General features: G+C 38.4%; 1 long non-coding RNA gene across 1 annotated transcript; it reads right to left on the bottom strand.

Annotated features, from left to right (window-relative positions):
- Window positions 1-15,095: 15,095 nt before the first annotated feature.
- LOC133266374 (uncharacterized) lies at window positions 15,096-16,580 on the bottom strand. Its single transcript, XR_009742349.1, has 2 exons — window positions 16,375-16,580; window positions 15,096-15,218 (listed from the first exon to the last, which is right to left on the bottom strand). It is a non-coding gene; the product is annotated as an uncharacterized LOC133266374 (long non-coding RNA).
- Between the last annotated feature and the right edge of the window lie 714 nt (window positions 16,581-17,294).

The following is a 17,294-nucleotide window of genomic DNA, read 5'->3' as shown; positions in this document are numbered from 1 at the left end:
GCTTTTAAATGAACGGTATAGGAGATTAGTTAAAAAAAAAAAAACAAATGAAAAAGAAACACAAAGCCACACTGTCCCTCAAGGAGTTACAAGCAAGAGATTTCATTTCAAATATGAGTGTGTAATTATAAACTTATACTCATGCTTTTCCATGTAGAAGATATAAAAACATCAAAGAATGTTCCTCAGAAATGCTGAATTTTTCTGTGTGCAGACAAGTAGTCAGAATAATCCAAATGCTTTTCCTAACAAAATGTGTAGTGCAAGTGAGAGCAGGAAGTATTTGCAAATGTTTATTTGAATAAGTGGGTCTGAGTAACTTGGATAACATTTGCAAATATTTTTCTTAAACAAATATAGAAAAAAGTCACCAAACATTGCAAGCAATTTTTAATCCTCAGAATATTTAAGAAAGGATTTGTTTGTGAATATCTATGCCATTAAGAACTTAGTCTAGATGTCTGCGTGTCCATGTTTGAACCTTTCCAGAGTCTTTCTTCTCCTTATAAAAACTGTAGTCATTTGGTACAGGAAAAATGTTATATAATTAAGACTAATGAAGAGTACATATAACAGTAAGTTAAAAATTACTCAAGTAAGCTGTTCTACTAAAACATGTCCATGTAATTCTGAATTAAAAATAAAAAAAATAAAAAATTAAGCAGCAAGTGATGCTTTGCATTCTTATTCCAGGTAGACCTGCACTAGGGTATCAGGAAATAGGAGCTGCTTTCTAAGAAGTACACTAACCTCCCTTGGTACTGAAGAAGATTCACTGACTACAGTCTTTATATAGATCAATGACTGTACCCACAAATGTTCCCCTTGGCTGAAAAAGTATGTCTACATAACAGTGTAAGTGAGTAGAAGTGAATTTGTAAAGCAGAACAGTTGATCCTGAGGATCCAATATCGCAAGAAAGTGTGCCTTGAGAATGCACATAAGTAGGTGAAGCTGAGCTTCCAGGTCAGCTTTCCCAAAATAAATGTTGTTCATGTGTTGTGACTATGAAATATCAACCTAAACTCATAATTGAGATTTGAGAGATTAATATTAAAAAGCATGTCTCTGTCCTATAATTCTGGTCTAAGTGTGCCCAAAATTCTGTAAATGTGTATGTATCATCTTGTACCACTAGACATTGTATTCACTCCTGTGCAGTGCACTCCCTAAGGTCTCTGCCTGTAGTCAGCTGGACAGTTTTTTGTCCATACTCAGTTTCACTATCACCTTTACATCATGTTAAAATATTAGGTGAATGAAATATACCTTTCTATGAATGCTCTCTAGGTTCTTTCTCTGACTGTGAACACAGAAGCAATTTGTGGCTGCTTGAATAGGCATGATTTTTCCTTATCAATTTTTCATATAGCAGACTGTGTCATGCTGTGTCCTGTCAGTATACCATTGAGAAATGCTACAAACATATTCATTCACCAGCTGGAAACACTGCATATGCTGTGCATTGAACTCACGCTCCAGTAAAGAGAAGATTATTTCAGTCACCTTAAGGGCCTATCAGTCACTATAAATCCTGAGTCACACAAACACATATGGTTTTAGTCAGGATTAATTCCTTAGTTTGCCTTTTAAGAGAAAGAACCCAAAATAAACTGAATATTTCATATGTATACAAATTTGCTGCAAACCTGAATTGAAAAAAAAAGGCTTACATGTAAACCATTTAAACCTAGCCGATTAGGTCAAGAAACTACGAAGTGTCTGGATCGGATATCTAAGCCACTGGAAACTCCCTGCCAACACATAAAAAAGACGTACCAGAATTCCCTCCCTGCTCCACCAGTAAGGCACAACTGGTTAATATTACTTTCCCAGGCAAGTTTATAAGCATCAGGAAGTACAGGGTGTAACATCACCCTAACTATTTCCATTTTATGGACATGACATCAAAAGAGATCTATTTTGGAATGTAAATACCACTGAGAAGAGGCTGGTAGCTGAGTTGAGTCATCAAATAGAAGATCAGCAGCAGCTGCAGAGAAAATGGACCTGCTGCATGTCCTGCTTTCAATGTGATGTACTGCCAAGATAAAAGGTGAAGGTGGAAGCATCGTGGAAAGAAAAAACAGTAAAAAAATTATTGCCTCATTTTTTGCTTCTCCATTTACATAGGCAAAATCTGTGTCTTATCCTGTCAAATGGGTTCCACATTAATAATGTTCAACCCTCATTTTCAATATATTCCAGCCTAAGACCAATGTAGATTTTAAGGCACATTTACACAGGCCATTTTGCACAGATATAAAATTATATGAGACTGTATTTTGAAGTTAATAGAATAAATTGGATTTGATATACCTCAAAAATTAAGTATTTTACTGTGGGCTTTGTCTTCCAGTAAAAAAGTGTTTCTTCTCCATGAAACGAGTGACAGAGCAAAAAAGGTGTGGAGACAACAAATGGTTATTAATCCCAGTGCACCCAGTGAAACTGAACAGGGTCTGGCATAATGGTTGGTAAGCTACAAAAGAGAGGAGTGAATCTCCTTAAGCTAGTTGCAGCCAAGGTTCTTAGCAGAGCATGGAGAGAGGGTGAAAGGAGAGCAATGAAACATAACCCACCAGGGAAGAACAGAGACAGGATGACATGACAGCAGGTAACAACTGGGAAGGAGAAAGAAAGCACAAAACAACCAATGTATTAAAGCAGAAAATGAAAACAAGAAATGTTTCACATTCCCCGTTTCACATTCAGTGTTTTGTCTGGATACCTGATATTTATCAGAGAGGGACTGGGGAGTGCGTGGTGAGGGACTGAGCAAGAAGGCTGCTAACAAGGTCACCTGAGGGACCCAGCTGAGAGCTCTGGAATTGGCTTCTCTCTTGCAGTGCATGAGAAATGGGGTTTACATATCACGCAGTGCAAGAGCCCCCATGCAACCTCTACCTGTCCGTTTTGATGCCATAAGCTGGTTTCATTTTAAGCATATACACAAATATTGAAAAGCAACTCCACACAGTAAACACATATAACTTGATCTTTCAGTTTACCCAATAATGAAAAAGTGTAAATCTGATTTTAACATAAGATTAGCTGAAAGACTTATTGAGTTATTCAACTGACAGATGCCTCTAAATGCCACCGTATAAACATACAGCTTTAAAGTATGGAAACTTGAAGCTCTCTCTCCTATAATTTCGCTCCTTAAAATTTACTTTTTCTCTAAGGAAATAATAGATCAAAATTGCTTCTGCAGTCCTTGTCTTCTGTATGCTTTGTCTTGGCATGCTGATAAATGCTGCTATGTGCACAGAAAGGAAAAGCGTGGCTGACCTGGGACAAAGAGTAGATAAAGCATCAGGACAGAAGTTTACTAAACACCTGTACCATCTGTATACATCTAATTGTTCAACAAGGTGGGAGGAAACCTCTTTACACTAGATAGGAACTTTTTGCTGCATAGTGGCTTGTATTAATTTAGACACCTAACTTGGGTTAGGTGATATCATTCCTTCCTCTACAATGTCCATATATTTGCTATCTTAACAGGGTTAGTAGTGGAGGTGTTTTTTTTTCAATTTTTTAGCCACAGCTGCCACACTATTCTTGGCCAAAAATTTCACAATTGGACAAACATACAAACAAACTTTTGCAGATGGGGATAATAAAAAGGATTCCAAGAAATACTAAGTTTTGGATTTGTAATCTGAAAACACTTTATTAGGACCAAAAAAAGCAAATCCTCCTGCAGAAAGTCTTCAGGCAATTTGTTGTTCCCTAATTCTAACAGCAGATCTACATTGTTTAGGACAATTCAGGTTCTGATTCCTAGAACTTGCACCATCTGGCAGGAAGGGATCCTTCACCAGCTAGAGACAGCCTGAATTCCATGCTTTCATTCTTTGATGCAGTATCACCCACGTGTTCCTTATAATGAGGAGGTCAGATGTGTTATTCTGCATCTGTTGAGATTCCCATCTTGCTGGGGGCCCTCACAGCTGCCTTAGCCATCTGATTTCCAGCCCTGTGCAGCTTCAGACTAGTGAAATGCTGCAGAATAAACATCTGCACAGTTGTTTATTCAATATTTAGTTACGTTTTACAAAGAAAGATAGTCCCAGTGTTTATTGGGATTTCTGCACATATTTTGTGAGTGGGATGTTTTGGTGGAACATTATAGCTACAAATGGAATTGAAATGGCTGGTTTAGCACATATGACACATGGTGAGTTTATGATACAGTAGTTTGTGGGAGTCTTAATAGATCCTGCAAGTTAGAATTTCTGCCTCTGTTGACTATGTAATGCAGTACAGTAACCAAGAGTTTTTGTTTTGTACTGAAATACTGAATACTATTGTTTAAGCTACTGTTGTATTTGATATGGAATCCTGAAGTTGGAATATTTGACCCTTTGCTATTCTGTCTTTTCTGTGTAGTTTAGTAATGAGCTTAAGGGGGGGGGGGAGGGGCAAGCTAAGTCACTGCTAAAAGAATAACTGAAGGTCAAAGTTAACTGGATTTTCAAAACTTGTAAGATGGCCAGACTTCTTTTTAAAGAGTCACAGCATTCAAAAGTCTTTGATAGTGATGTATTAAAGGTGAAGATGGACATCACCTTAAACACATTTTAAGATGATCTAAAAATCTTCTGTTCATATAACATAGCTTCTGAATTTAAAAAATACATATATACATATATCACACTGCATATGACTTGTGGGATACTGTTATTTGGGATACTCTGCTTTTTCCCTTAAAGATGAATGATAATATTTAGTTATAACAGATGGCCACGTTTGTAGTGTCACTGCTGGTGCCAGTGTGTCCCCGTGAGTTAAAGGAGTGAGAACAGAGGTAAACCTTTCCCTCAGTAAGTCCTGGATACTGCTCTTGAAGGCTGTGGGAAACCACAGATATGTTGCCTGACCTTTGCAGTTGGCAACACTTGGACATCTAAGCCTGCAGAAGGTAACCTTGTTTTCCTTTTATTTCAGTGACAGATTTTGAACACCAGATTGATGAAAAACTACAGAAATATCCTTAAGGAACAGACATAATCAAAATAAAATTTTATGAATTCATATTCGGTATCACAAATTTCAAATGAGAGCTTTTAAACAACAGGGACGCATAGTTATGTGTGGGGTTTTATGTTTTGATTTCCCAGGAAGAAGAGAGTACGATTAGTTTATCTTATCTCTGATACCTCTGTGTAATTAACCGTTCTGATTTGCCTATTATGCCACTGTGAGTTTTTCAGTAGAATTTCATTCCAGAAAATGCTTTTGTGCCCAAAGTGCAGCACCCTAAATATTCTAACGTGTCCACCCTAGGGTGGACCTGGCACCTGACTGTACAGAGATCTACTTGTGTCACCAAAGTTCTCACAGCGATTGCTTCATCCCACCTTGTGTGTGCTGCATATATACTGTGACTTTCATCTCCCTCCCCACACATTCTTGTAAATCTATCAGGTACTAGCCAAACTGCCAGGATTCTGAAGGCAACAACAGGCTCTATGCCCTGATTGGTCTGCAATGCCTTTATTTGTAAACAGCCCCCCCCCCTCCCCCCAGGGGCTTTTCAGCCTGAGCACAAGCTCTGCTCAAAGATGCAGCAGCTGTAACCTTGGAGCATCAGATTGCTGTGAAAACACCCACTCTGGGAGAAAGAGCTATGGGTAACCTCATCTAGTGCCTCTGTGAGAGAGGTCCCTGCCCTGCCAGCCCTGCTGTTACACTTGGCTCTCTTTTCACCATCTTCTGCAGAGCCAACCACCCTTGCTGCTGCTCCCTGGCACTCTATCACTCAGCAGAATGACCTTTCTTCTCGAGATTCATGTTTGTCAGGTTGGGGAGCTGGAAACCTACAGTACCTTTAAGGAGGAACAAATGGTATTTAGGCCTCAGAAGCATTCCCATGCCCTATTTGGTTTTGTAAGTCAGTGTCCTAGACAGTTGTCTTGGATCCCAGCCTGCAATACGTCAGCAGAACCTTGTCTACGCTGAGATGAAGTGATTGCTACTGTGCACTTGTGCTGTTTTCCTACTCATCAAAGTTTCCACTGTGGTGGGTTGACCATGGCTGCATATGGGCGCCTACCAAAGCTGCTCTGTCACTCCCCTCCTCAGCTGGACATGGGAGAAAAAATATAACAGAAGGCTCCATGGATAGAGATAAAGACAGGGAGAGATCACTCACCAATTACCATCACAGGCAAAACAGACTTGACTTGGGGAAATTTAGTACCAATCAAATCAGAGTAGGATAATGAGAAATAAAATCAAATCTGAAAAACACCTTTCCCCCACCCCTGCCTTCATCCCGGGTTTATTCTTGATTTCCCTACCTTCTCTCCTCTAGTGGTGCAGGGGGATAGGGAATGGAGGTTGTAGTCAGTTCAACACATGTCTCTGCTGCTCCTTCCTCCTCAGGGGAAGGACTCCTCATGCCCTTCACCTGCTCAAGAGTGTCTCCCATGGGAGACAGTTCTTCATGAACTTGTCCAACATGTATCCTTCCCACAGGCTGCAGCTCTTCATGAACTGCTCCAGTGTGGGTCCCTTTCATGGGGTGCAGTCCTTCAGGAACAGACTGCTCCAGTGTGGGTTCCTTCCATGGGGCCACAGGCACTGCCAGGAGCCTGCTTCAGCATGGACTTCCCGTGGGGTCACAGCCCGCTTTGTGTATCCCCCAGCTCTGGTGTGGGATCCTCCAGGAGCTGCAGGGGGAGATCTGCTCCACCATGGACCTCCATGGGCTGCAGAGGCACAGCCTGCCATAACATGGTCCGCACCATGGGCTGCAGGGGAATCTGGCACCTGGATCACCTCCTCCCCTCCTTCTGCACTGACCTGGGTGTCTGCAGAGTTGTTCCTCTCACATATTCTCACTCCTTTCTCTGGCTGCAATTGCAGTTGCGCAGCAAACTTTCCTCTTTCTTAAATCTGTTGTCCCAAAGATGGTACCACTGTCACTGATGGGATCAGCTTTGGCTAGCAGCGGATATGGCCTGGAACCGGCTGGCATTGGCTGTATTGGACATAGGGTAAATTTCTGGCAGCTTCTCATAGAAGCCACCCCTGTAGTCTGCCCACTACCAGAATCTTGCCGCAGAAACCCAGCACATCCATGGAGATGGATCAGCTCTGGCCTTGCTCCAGGGAACAAGTATCCTGAAAAGGCAGCACTTGTTTCTCTTAATCCAGGATGGCTGCAGCCTATAGGGTTAATGTCTGGCAGCTGCTCAGCTCCTCACAGAGACTAGCTACCCTCTACTAACTGCCCTCTTTCTGACAGTGGGTTTCTCCTGTGAGCAAGAGGGCTCCATTTCAGGACCCCATTGACTGGTTTGCTTCCAGAGGAGGCTGATGGTCCTTGCCAAACACTGCTGCTGTCCTGGCAAACAGAAGCTGTTACTGTCCTGTACATTAATTTGTGGCAATAAAAGCTCACAGCTCTAGCTATGTCACTGACATTCACTGTCAACATGTTCCAGGCTTTCTTCTTCTTCCTTATCAGGGTCTTCTCAAACAAAATTTTGACAGTAACTTTAGCTTGCACATAAAAATACCGTGTATGAAAACATGGTATTATGTGAAAATCCGTCAAACAGCAGTTGCTAAGAGTCCAGCCTTTTACACCAGCATTACAAGTGCATTGGGAAGTAAACTACAGCCAACATTTTTACAATATTTTGAGTAATATAGAAATATTATCTTAAATGTAACTCCCATCTAATGACATAAAGACTGTGGAGTCTCATAGATGCATAGAAATGTATGCAGCAATGTTCTCAGGACCTATTATGTTTTTTGTGTTAGGTTTTCTTTCTTCTTTAGTGCAGTTGTTGAATTCATTCCCCACTGGAATGGGAAAACGCTGTAAAAAAAGGCTTTGTGCAGAAACAAAGCTGTTTATTTGCTGTGCTTCTTGCTGTTCTTTATTTGTTGGTAATCTTGCTATGTTTTGAAATGACATATTTTTTTGTCAGCTATTTGCAAGACAGGTATTAGCAGAAGCCTTAGTGTAGTGTTCATCATGTTTGTACAGCGATGGCAAAAATCTCAAAGATATTTCACTTACCAGGACCCAGACTTCATTTATGTACAGAAAAGTTAAAATTCTGAAGGTAATAAAAAGTCTATGCTGCAAGCATATTGAACAAACATAATGTGCTGGCACTGGCCTTGGCAAATGACCCTATTGTATTTGTATATCTGACCACTTAATTCAGACTGCACATTGCAAATGCTTAAGCTCATTCCAATGACTCTTCTGTGAAAGATTCCAATATCCTCTTCCGAAAAAAAATACTTCACTTGCTTGAGTGGTCATTCTTCTATGGCTGGAAGAATATTCATTTTGTTTTGTTCTTGTGAGGGTGGTGAGACACTGGAACACGCTGCCCAGAACTGTGGCTGCCCCATTCCTGGAAGTATTCAAGGCCAGGTTGGACAGGGCTTGGAGCGACCAGGTCTAGGTGTCCCTGCCCATGGGAGAGGTCCTTAAGGTCCTTTCCAACCTAAACCGTTCTGTGATAGTGTGACTTAATGAGTCAAAGTGAATCAGGGTGTATTTGACAACTTTTGTAGTGAATCCAAGCTATATCATTATCAGGGCAATAATTCCTCTCAGCTCTGGGGGGTTTCATTACTTGTTTTCCCTGCTTGTGTGCCAAATTATCTCCTGAATTTTACTTTATCTTCTCACATTGCTTCCTCCTCAGTGTTGTCCTTGATATAATATTTGATTATGTTCTTTCAAGCTTTCTGTTTTTAAGAAAGAATAGGAATTGCCTGCTTCTTTCACCTGATTAATATTTTGCTGCAGAGCTTCTTTATTTCTTTTTTTCATTTTACATTCCTATTTAAGATCACCTTTTACTCAGATGCATAAGTACATTGATTCTATAATTCTATGATTCTATGAATAAGTAACTCACCTTTTCTTTGTATGCTGCTATGATAATGCTGAAAGACAGAATTAGATGAGATGTACCATTGAAGGCTTATGATAAGTCAGGGCAGAAAATTTTGCCTTTGTGCAACAGTACAATCAGATGAATGTCCTCTCAGGCAGGAAGTAAAAAAACTGCCTTTTTGTACAGAGTACAGTTTTGGAAGATCTCTGGCATTTCATTTATTGCTGCCTTCATTGGTTTTATAAGTTTTGTTTTTTTTTTTTTTTTAAGAGAATAGACATACATTTAAATTAAAAGTTTGGAAATGCATCTGTAAATCACATACTCTACAGCTTTTCAAGGGTTGAAAGAAAACTTTTCCAATGCTAACACAAGTAGGTGGCAGTAGAGATACATACATATAGTGATACATATGTTAGAGCATTTAACAATACTATTTAAGTAGTAAGGTTTCATATTTAGTCATTATGAAATGACTGTTGATAAGTCAATGTAGATCAGCATATGCCACACCACTTTTCAGATGAAAACACTTTTAGTTTTTGTTTAGTATTAAGAATGCTTACAAACCTTTATTTTCAGCCATTTAGTTTGGATATTGAGGTAGGCTCATTCAAAATATATATATACTTGTTTCAGCACTGGGATCTGTCAGCCATTCCTTCCTTGGAAAAAGTAGAACTTGATTCTGAAGCTTTGGATTTGAAATCTAGACCCACTATTTTTCTCTTTTCATAGTGGCAAGGCCTGAGTTTTGCTGAGGAACATCAATAACAGAAGTATTCACTCTAAAAAGCTGGACAAAAGCAAACTATTTATTTTAGAGTTGTTTATTGTAGCTATAAACGAGCTCATTCTTAAAAATGAAGATAAAAGTGTGTGCGGGGGGTTATTTCTTACAAGTGTATGAAAACTTAGAAGTTTATAAACTTTCCCCATTTTGGAACTTGCCTTGTGCTTCTGAGATATAAAATTATTGTGAGCCAGAATATGAACTGCTTAAAAAACCAACAGAATATCTGAATTCATAATTAATATCTACACATAAGTAAATACATGCTACATGGAGGAGTTCACTGTTATTGTAATACAGTTTCAGGAACACATTATTTATTTTATTCTTTTATTTTTAGTATTTATTTCAAAACGATGAAATGTTTGTATAGAACAGAGCAGTTACATGAATAGTGGCTAGTTTTCTAGAAGGAAGTTCTAGCAAGAAGAAAAATAAAAATGGGAATATGGCAGAGAAAAGAGTAGTAGGAGAAGCAAATGTAAAACCATCTGCCAGCTGAATTTGCCAAAGTGCCAGATGCTGCCTCTAGTAGACTATATACCATTGCTTTGGCATCTGGATGGTCTTTTCTAATGAGGCAAAACTTTGACAGTTACTGAATTTTGTGGCTATGTGCTTGGTTTAACTCTGATGTTTTTTGCAGAAATCAAGCTTCAGCAGAAGCCGCCACATGCAAAAAAATACCTTTTTCAGGGGGAAAAGTCTTTGAAAGAATAAAATACCAACAGAAAACGAAAATGTTTTGCATACATTATTTATAATTCACTTGAGAAGGAGGATTATGTAATTGTCGTTTCTTCACAATAATACCCCGTGGAAGATATATGTCAACTACTTTTGTTCCTTAAACAACTGTGTTAAGATAAACAAAATACAGCATACGTTTAAGCAGGCATGCAGATGACAAAAATCAAAGAATTTTTTTTTATTCTATTTATGTTATTTATAGTTAGATTGGGAAACAAAATATTCTGCCTGGGCTGGATAAGAGAAGCCTTAGAAAAATAAGCTATATAACAATGCAGATTTTCACTCAGACTAATTTTAAAAGCTAATCAACAAACAGTATGCTAAGCAGAATTTTTTTACTTTAAAATTGGAGAGAGATCTATGCTCCATGAGTTCATTTCAGAACTCCATTATTTCTGCCAATACACAGACTGAGGGGATATTCGTACCATGATAACAGATAGTATTTCACCATTTTGAAATATAAAGGTATATTATAGGAGGGAAAATAGAGCTGGAATGTAATATGTTTAATACTATAAGAAAATTTTGGAGCTTAAATTTTAGCAAACACATCTAGAGTTCCAAATAGTTGACTAACTACCTTCAAACAACTTTTGGGAACTTGAAATTTTTCAGAAGTGCAAAAGTATGTTTCCTGATAATCTTAAATTAGAGTCATTAGTTGCTTGAAGATCTAGATTTCAGAGTTTATCACAAGTGTGAATGCACCAGTTCTTTCTACCATTAAATGTGCTTTTGCTGAAAATCTGAGCTAAACCAAAACCCCTATATTTGAAAAGTTCCCCAGTACTCTTTGAGAGTAATACAGTAACTTTAAACTTTATCAGAATTGTGCATAGTGGACTGTAGTCAGCTCGGTGAGCAGATGCTGAACACAGTATTCCTTTGTGTAATATTTTTAACTGTTGAAATTTAAATATATATCACACTTTGCAAAAGCCAGGCATGCAGGTGCTCAGAAAGCCTGAGAAGATTTTTCCTACTGCCATAAGGATGAAGAATCAGAGCCTAGATTGTTGTTGTCTCTGAAAACACTTACAAAGGTTCTCTGAGAATAGCATGCAGAATCTGAGAGCCTTTCAAATGTTCTTTCCACCTTAATTTTGCAAGGCCTTGTTTGCCAAATAAAAAAGAAGCTGCTCTGTTATTTCTCCCTAAGAATGACTTAAGATGGACAGTCAGTGTTGTGCTTAGAAAAAAGCCAGGGGCAATGGGTGGGATCAGGAAGCAGCTGTTATTAAAACTAGGTGTGATTCTGTCTCTGTGTGTCTGTGTTTTGTGTCTGTTTTCAGTTTTGTTTTTCATCATTTTTTGGATAATAAATAGCTGGTACAGAATGTATTCTTCTCATTAAAAAAAAAAATTAAAAATCAAGAGAAACTCCTCTGATTTGTCTCTTTTTTGTCCTGCTTATCAACACTGAAGACTATGCTTTCAGCTTTGTTATTCACACTCTAAGTAGAAAGGGAAGGCTGTAACTCATTCAGAAGTGGACATATTATTATAAATAAGTTGTTACATATGAATATGCAGAACTTGGACTCATTTTAAGGTAGTCAAAGTGACTGTTAATCAAGAATTGGCAGACTGGAGCAAACTGTAAGAATAAGGAAATCAATGGGGGCTGTGAGGACTTTCGCTACTGGGCGGCTGCGGATTTTCAAGCAAGGTAATGTTAATTTGTACATCTCTCAGGAGGTGGAGCACACTTTTGTGGAATGAATCTGTAGTATAGGGCAGCCAAGTAGAAGGATATCTTTTAAGAAATCTATAATTAAAACATCTGCAATTTGTGTGAAGACAATTAAAGGGCAACAGCGGCATGTTAGGTTTAAAAAAAAATTATAACTAATTTCATCACCTGGTCATTCAACAAATGACCTGGCCATTTAGGAGGTAAGAATGGTTTGTACTGTTTGCCAGTGGGACATCATGAACCTTTTAAAATAATTTCTTTTTAAACTCTATGTTCTGTGAGTAAATGTACCTTTAAAAACAGTGCATCAAGGAGTAGCTCTGGTACTGAAAAGACTACTAATATTAGCAGCTATGGTACCAAAAGACAATATAAATATGGTTTTATTACCAAAATTAAGTTTTATATTGGCTATATAAGAGCTTGTCTGGCTGTGCTCTTGATGGCGTATGTACATATCAGTTCTGTCATGTTCAGTGTATGATGTGAACAAACTGGTGAAACGTCAACAATTTGTAAAACAGGAGTTCAAGTGCATTTATACTGTGCTTTAACTTAAAAACACACCTTGTCCCTTTAAAGGCTCAAGAGTTAGTACAATAATGTTTCTCTCCTAAATAGCTCAAAGTATATTCAGGAAGGGGTAACTTGCTTCAGATAACCAAAGGATGACACAGCCCTGAAGTTATGCTCATTTCCGATATTGCTTCTCCTTCACCTCCTTTGCTCTGGCTTTTATATAATTCCTTCCCTCTCAGGTCAGATGACTGTTTCCATGGAAGCTCATTAACATTTTTTGCGAAGAAATCTATTGCTTCCAAACCCTAGCAATGCCCCATGGCAGCAGGGTGTAGGTTTGTTTGTTCGCTTTTCTACTTTTGTGTTACTATTCAGATCTTTTATTTTCCTGGATAAGAAAACAAGCATGTATATTACACCAAACTGCATTGCACAGCACAAATTATTAGATTTTTAAATGATTCCTCAGAAATTACATTTTCAGAGCACGCTCTTCCCTTTGACCCCTGCCCCCTCCTGTTATATGTGAACCCTCACTGAAATAAATTCAGAAAGTAAAGAGAGAGAAGTTAAACCAATTAAGTGAAATGCAACATTTTATGTGAAATGTGGAGAGCACAGCACCTGAACCTCTGCTTCCATTAGTTGTCCTGTGGTAGAGGCTGGTTTGAAGCCACTGCGCCACTTACTTAAGCGTTTTGCCCCTTTAAAGGCTTTCATTCTCCTGTATGCTATCAAAACCAAATCTCTGTTTCATCTCAGGAAAATTCTCTCATGGGCATTGTATTAGCTTCTCCTTTTCAATTATTTAGTAAGTGTATAAATTAAAGTCAGTAGTTTGGACATTTGTTTCTTAAGTGTATCTTAGATAAACATCTAATTTCCCATTACTTCAGTAATTGGTCCAAAACCTCTGAGAAATAAATGCTGACATGAGAGATCTAAACTGTCTTCGAGGCTGTTTGTGCCGAGTAGAGTTTAATGATGGTGTCTTAAACACCTAAAACTCCACCTCCAGTATTGACATATATGGACAAAAGTACAATGTTACATTTTAAAAGATGGAACAGGGAATCCCTTTCACTGTCAAGACTGATACAGGTAAGCAAAGGGAAATATTTTCAAGCATACTAGGAAGGTTATTCACTAAGGAACGTAGAGTAGAAAGATTAATTCTAGTTACAGAGAAAAGGTAGGTGCTGAAAACAATCGTAATTACTGTAGTTAACTGACAGGTTAAACATAGGACAGAGGTAGATTGAGATTGCAATAATACATATTTACTGTTTATACAGCAAAACCCACAATTTAGTCTTACTTTATTGTTGGAATGAATGAGTCTTTCATTGATAACAATTTTTAGGCCTGTAATTAACAGCAGATTGTGTATGGGAATATAAAAGATTTCTTGATTTCAAACATGACTGTAAAAAAATAGGTACTTTTTTGTAATTACTGCTGGTTTTAAGGGGCCCAGTTAATCATTCTTCTTTGATTTTCTTCCTTGTGAATATGGATTCTTGTCTTCTGAAATCAGTTAAATTACATGTGAATGCCTCTGAACGATAGAAAGGTCTGTCCTTGACTAATTATCCTTGCTGTTCTGTGCAGAGATTGAGAGTAAAACAAGCAGCAAAAACAAGGGGAGGTGAGAGCAAGGAATGGGGGAGGAGAGGTACTGGACTGAAGTTAGCCTGGGAAAGGTGGACAGAGGGTGTTTCCCTAAGTGTTCGTTTAATTGTTTATGGTGGTGGCAGGGCTGTTTCTTAATACCCAAATCAGTCATCAACATCAAAAGTTGTTTTTAACTGTCAGTAAATTAATTAAGTAAAATTTCCTGAGTTGGTGCTGTTTTGTCCATGACACCAACCTCCTAATAAAATGCAAGAAGATAGGGCACAAAGAAAGGAGGCTGCAAAAGATGCCAATCATGCCTTCATAAAAATAGCATAGTTAATTTCTCTACTCAGTTTTAGCTGCCCCATGCAACAAAGGAGGACCCAGTGTGCTTTCTGAAAGTACTTTGACCCTCGCCAGCCTCTTTTCTGTCCCCACAGACCCCATGAACACAGACCAGCACCTCTGACAGAGCAGGGTGTCCGCAGCCAACAACTGCGCTGATTAACTCAACAGATGTTTCCCTCTCAAGGAAAGGCATGTTGTGCCGTAATCCTTCCATTTTGCTACTCTTTTCTCAGCTTTCACCAGTTAGCTTATTTTGCCTGGCACATCTTACTTTCTGTGGGCTTTATCCTCACTTCTGTATCTGCAGATTTCTTCCCTTTGATCTGGATCAGCTACAACCCTTCTGTACCCTTCTTTCTCAGTTCTACCACCAGTTCCTCTCTCTTATTTGCAGAAATAATGCTACTTTTTTTTTTTTTTTAAATTACCTTCACCTCTTTCTCAACCCCCATCTTCTCAGACACCTCAAATACTCTTTAGCTGGAAACAGGATAGGTGCACCTCATCACAGCAATTTCTGAACCTGCTCTTAATAATTTGTCCTGCTTCATAGTCCCTCTTCTTTCTCCTTCTTTTTCTTTGTCCAGAGGAACCTCTGCTATTTCTAAGGAAAAAAAGACAGAAATCACGTTTGTTCACCTTTGTTACCTATCTGGGGGTTGACTAGAAGGGTCTTACTATGCAAAATACCAGTCTACCGGTGACATCAGGTGGAAAAAAAATGCCTTGCAATGCAGATCTAGAGGAGGTTCCACTGTCTGCCTGGAGAAAATAATCATTTTGTCCTTCATTAGTTACTTGGCATGAATATTTTTCTTCTTGGCTGAACTTGTGTTGTTGTGACCAGTTCCTAGGACTCATTAAGTTGCCTCAGGCAGGGGCAGTGTATGAAGCCTAACACTCTCCAACCAGCAGAACCTGGTTCCTGTGTGCCTGCTAATTACCTAGCTGCACCTACAGAGATTCATTTTGTATTTCCCTGATGGTCAAATTTCAACTTCCTGGTCTTCACTTCTTCTGAGAAGAAATAATAGCACTGTAAATAGTTTTAAAATGCAATTACATGGTTTTCATCTGTCCTGACTGGCTGACTGGTTGGCTGAGATTTTTTTCCTGATTAGACAAGTTCAACAATAAGATTTTGATATTCACAACCTGAATTACCTATACATCCTAAAGGGAAGAAAAATCTACAGAAATATGGCACTGCTGCAAAAGCCTCAGTACACTTATGTCCTAATAAAGCAAATTAAGCCAGAGGAGCATGCTTCCACACACATAAAAACTGTGTCAGGGCAAGAGAAACAGGTGAACACAGAAATCTTATGTGAGGCTCCTCTCATAAAGCAGCTGCTAAAAAAAGCCTTATTATGCACTTACTTTCCACCAAGTTAGAGGTTTTTGGTCCGAAGGTTCTGAGCTGTCACCTGATGTTGATTTAAAGAGACAGGTGATTACCCACAAAGTGAAAAATAATGTGGCATTATTCCCTGAGGTATAAACTCTGATGGCAATCAGAAAAGAGACAGAATAAGAGGCTACTGTGTAATGGAGGGAGTGCAGTACTGACAGTGGTGGAGATGAAGTGAAGTTGACAGGAGTTTCATTTTGGAATTGGCTGCACTGATGTGGCTTGGGTAGTTCCTGGTCTTCATCTCAACAGTCAGTAGCACCAGTCAATCCTTAGCCTGTCACTTTCCTTTCCTCTGCTTCAAGTCCCAATTCACAGTTTATATTTAAATTAGCTCACTAATACTTACTATGTCTTACTTTAAAATGCCAACAAATGGGCTACAAGAATCACCATTATTTCACGGCCAATTTTTTTTCCATTAGCTTAAGAAGATTGATTGCTTTTTTTGCAGTCTACCATTCACTTTTCTGTGTTTGTCTTCTTTCGCTCTCTTCTCTTCCTCTTCTCATTCTCCCTATATCTTTCTGTGTCAATACTTTATAAATTATGAACAACAATTCTGTTGCAAGAAAGCTAGTTACTGTTAGTCTTCTGAGCTGGCATTGAAAAAACTTATACAAGGAAATGCATATGACAGAAAGAAAACCTGATGAAGTACTGTTAGAAAAACAGAAAGATGGAAAAACAGGCACCTTAAAAATATTTCTGACTCTGCTCTTCTTCTTACTTCCAAATATGTTCTTTATTAATAAAGCAAATTTTTCTGTGACATATGCTGGACAGAACAGGATTTTTTGGAATGGATGTTTATTACAGTTATATTCAACTACAGACCTTCATATGCATATTTTAATTGAAAAAATTACTCAGGAATTCCATGAGATTCTATCAGGTGTAGTAACTTCATATCTTGTCACTATCACAGCCATCAACATACAGACCTATCAGTCTTTCCTTTTGCCAGAGAAAAAAAAGGCCATTCTTTTACACATCAAAGGAAATTTAAATTGAGGAAGATTATTTTTCTAAATTTTAATTCAGGATCTTTGTATATCACCATGATTGCAGCATTATGCACAGTTCCATATAAGGTGGAGATCTCTTATAGATTAATTCTGTAGATTTATGTTTTCCAGTATATGAGAAAGAAGAAATGATATTGCACTTATTTCATATGTCACTCCTATAGACATGCATTGCAGTTCTAAAAAGAAGCAGTTTTCTTATCATCCTGCTGGCAAAAGTCCATTTTAATTTAATTGTATT

Source organism: Pezoporus flaviventris, unplaced genomic scaffold (assembly GCF_033815535.1).
Source record: "Pezoporus flaviventris isolate CSIRO_AGI_PZ_B2104156 unplaced genomic scaffold, CSIRO_AGI_Pfla_v1 ptg000007l, whole genome shotgun sequence".
NCBI classification, from domain to species: Eukaryota; Metazoa; Chordata; class Aves; order Psittaciformes; family Psittacidae; genus Pezoporus; species Pezoporus flaviventris.
This window is presented reverse-complemented; position numbering and strand designations above follow the sequence as displayed.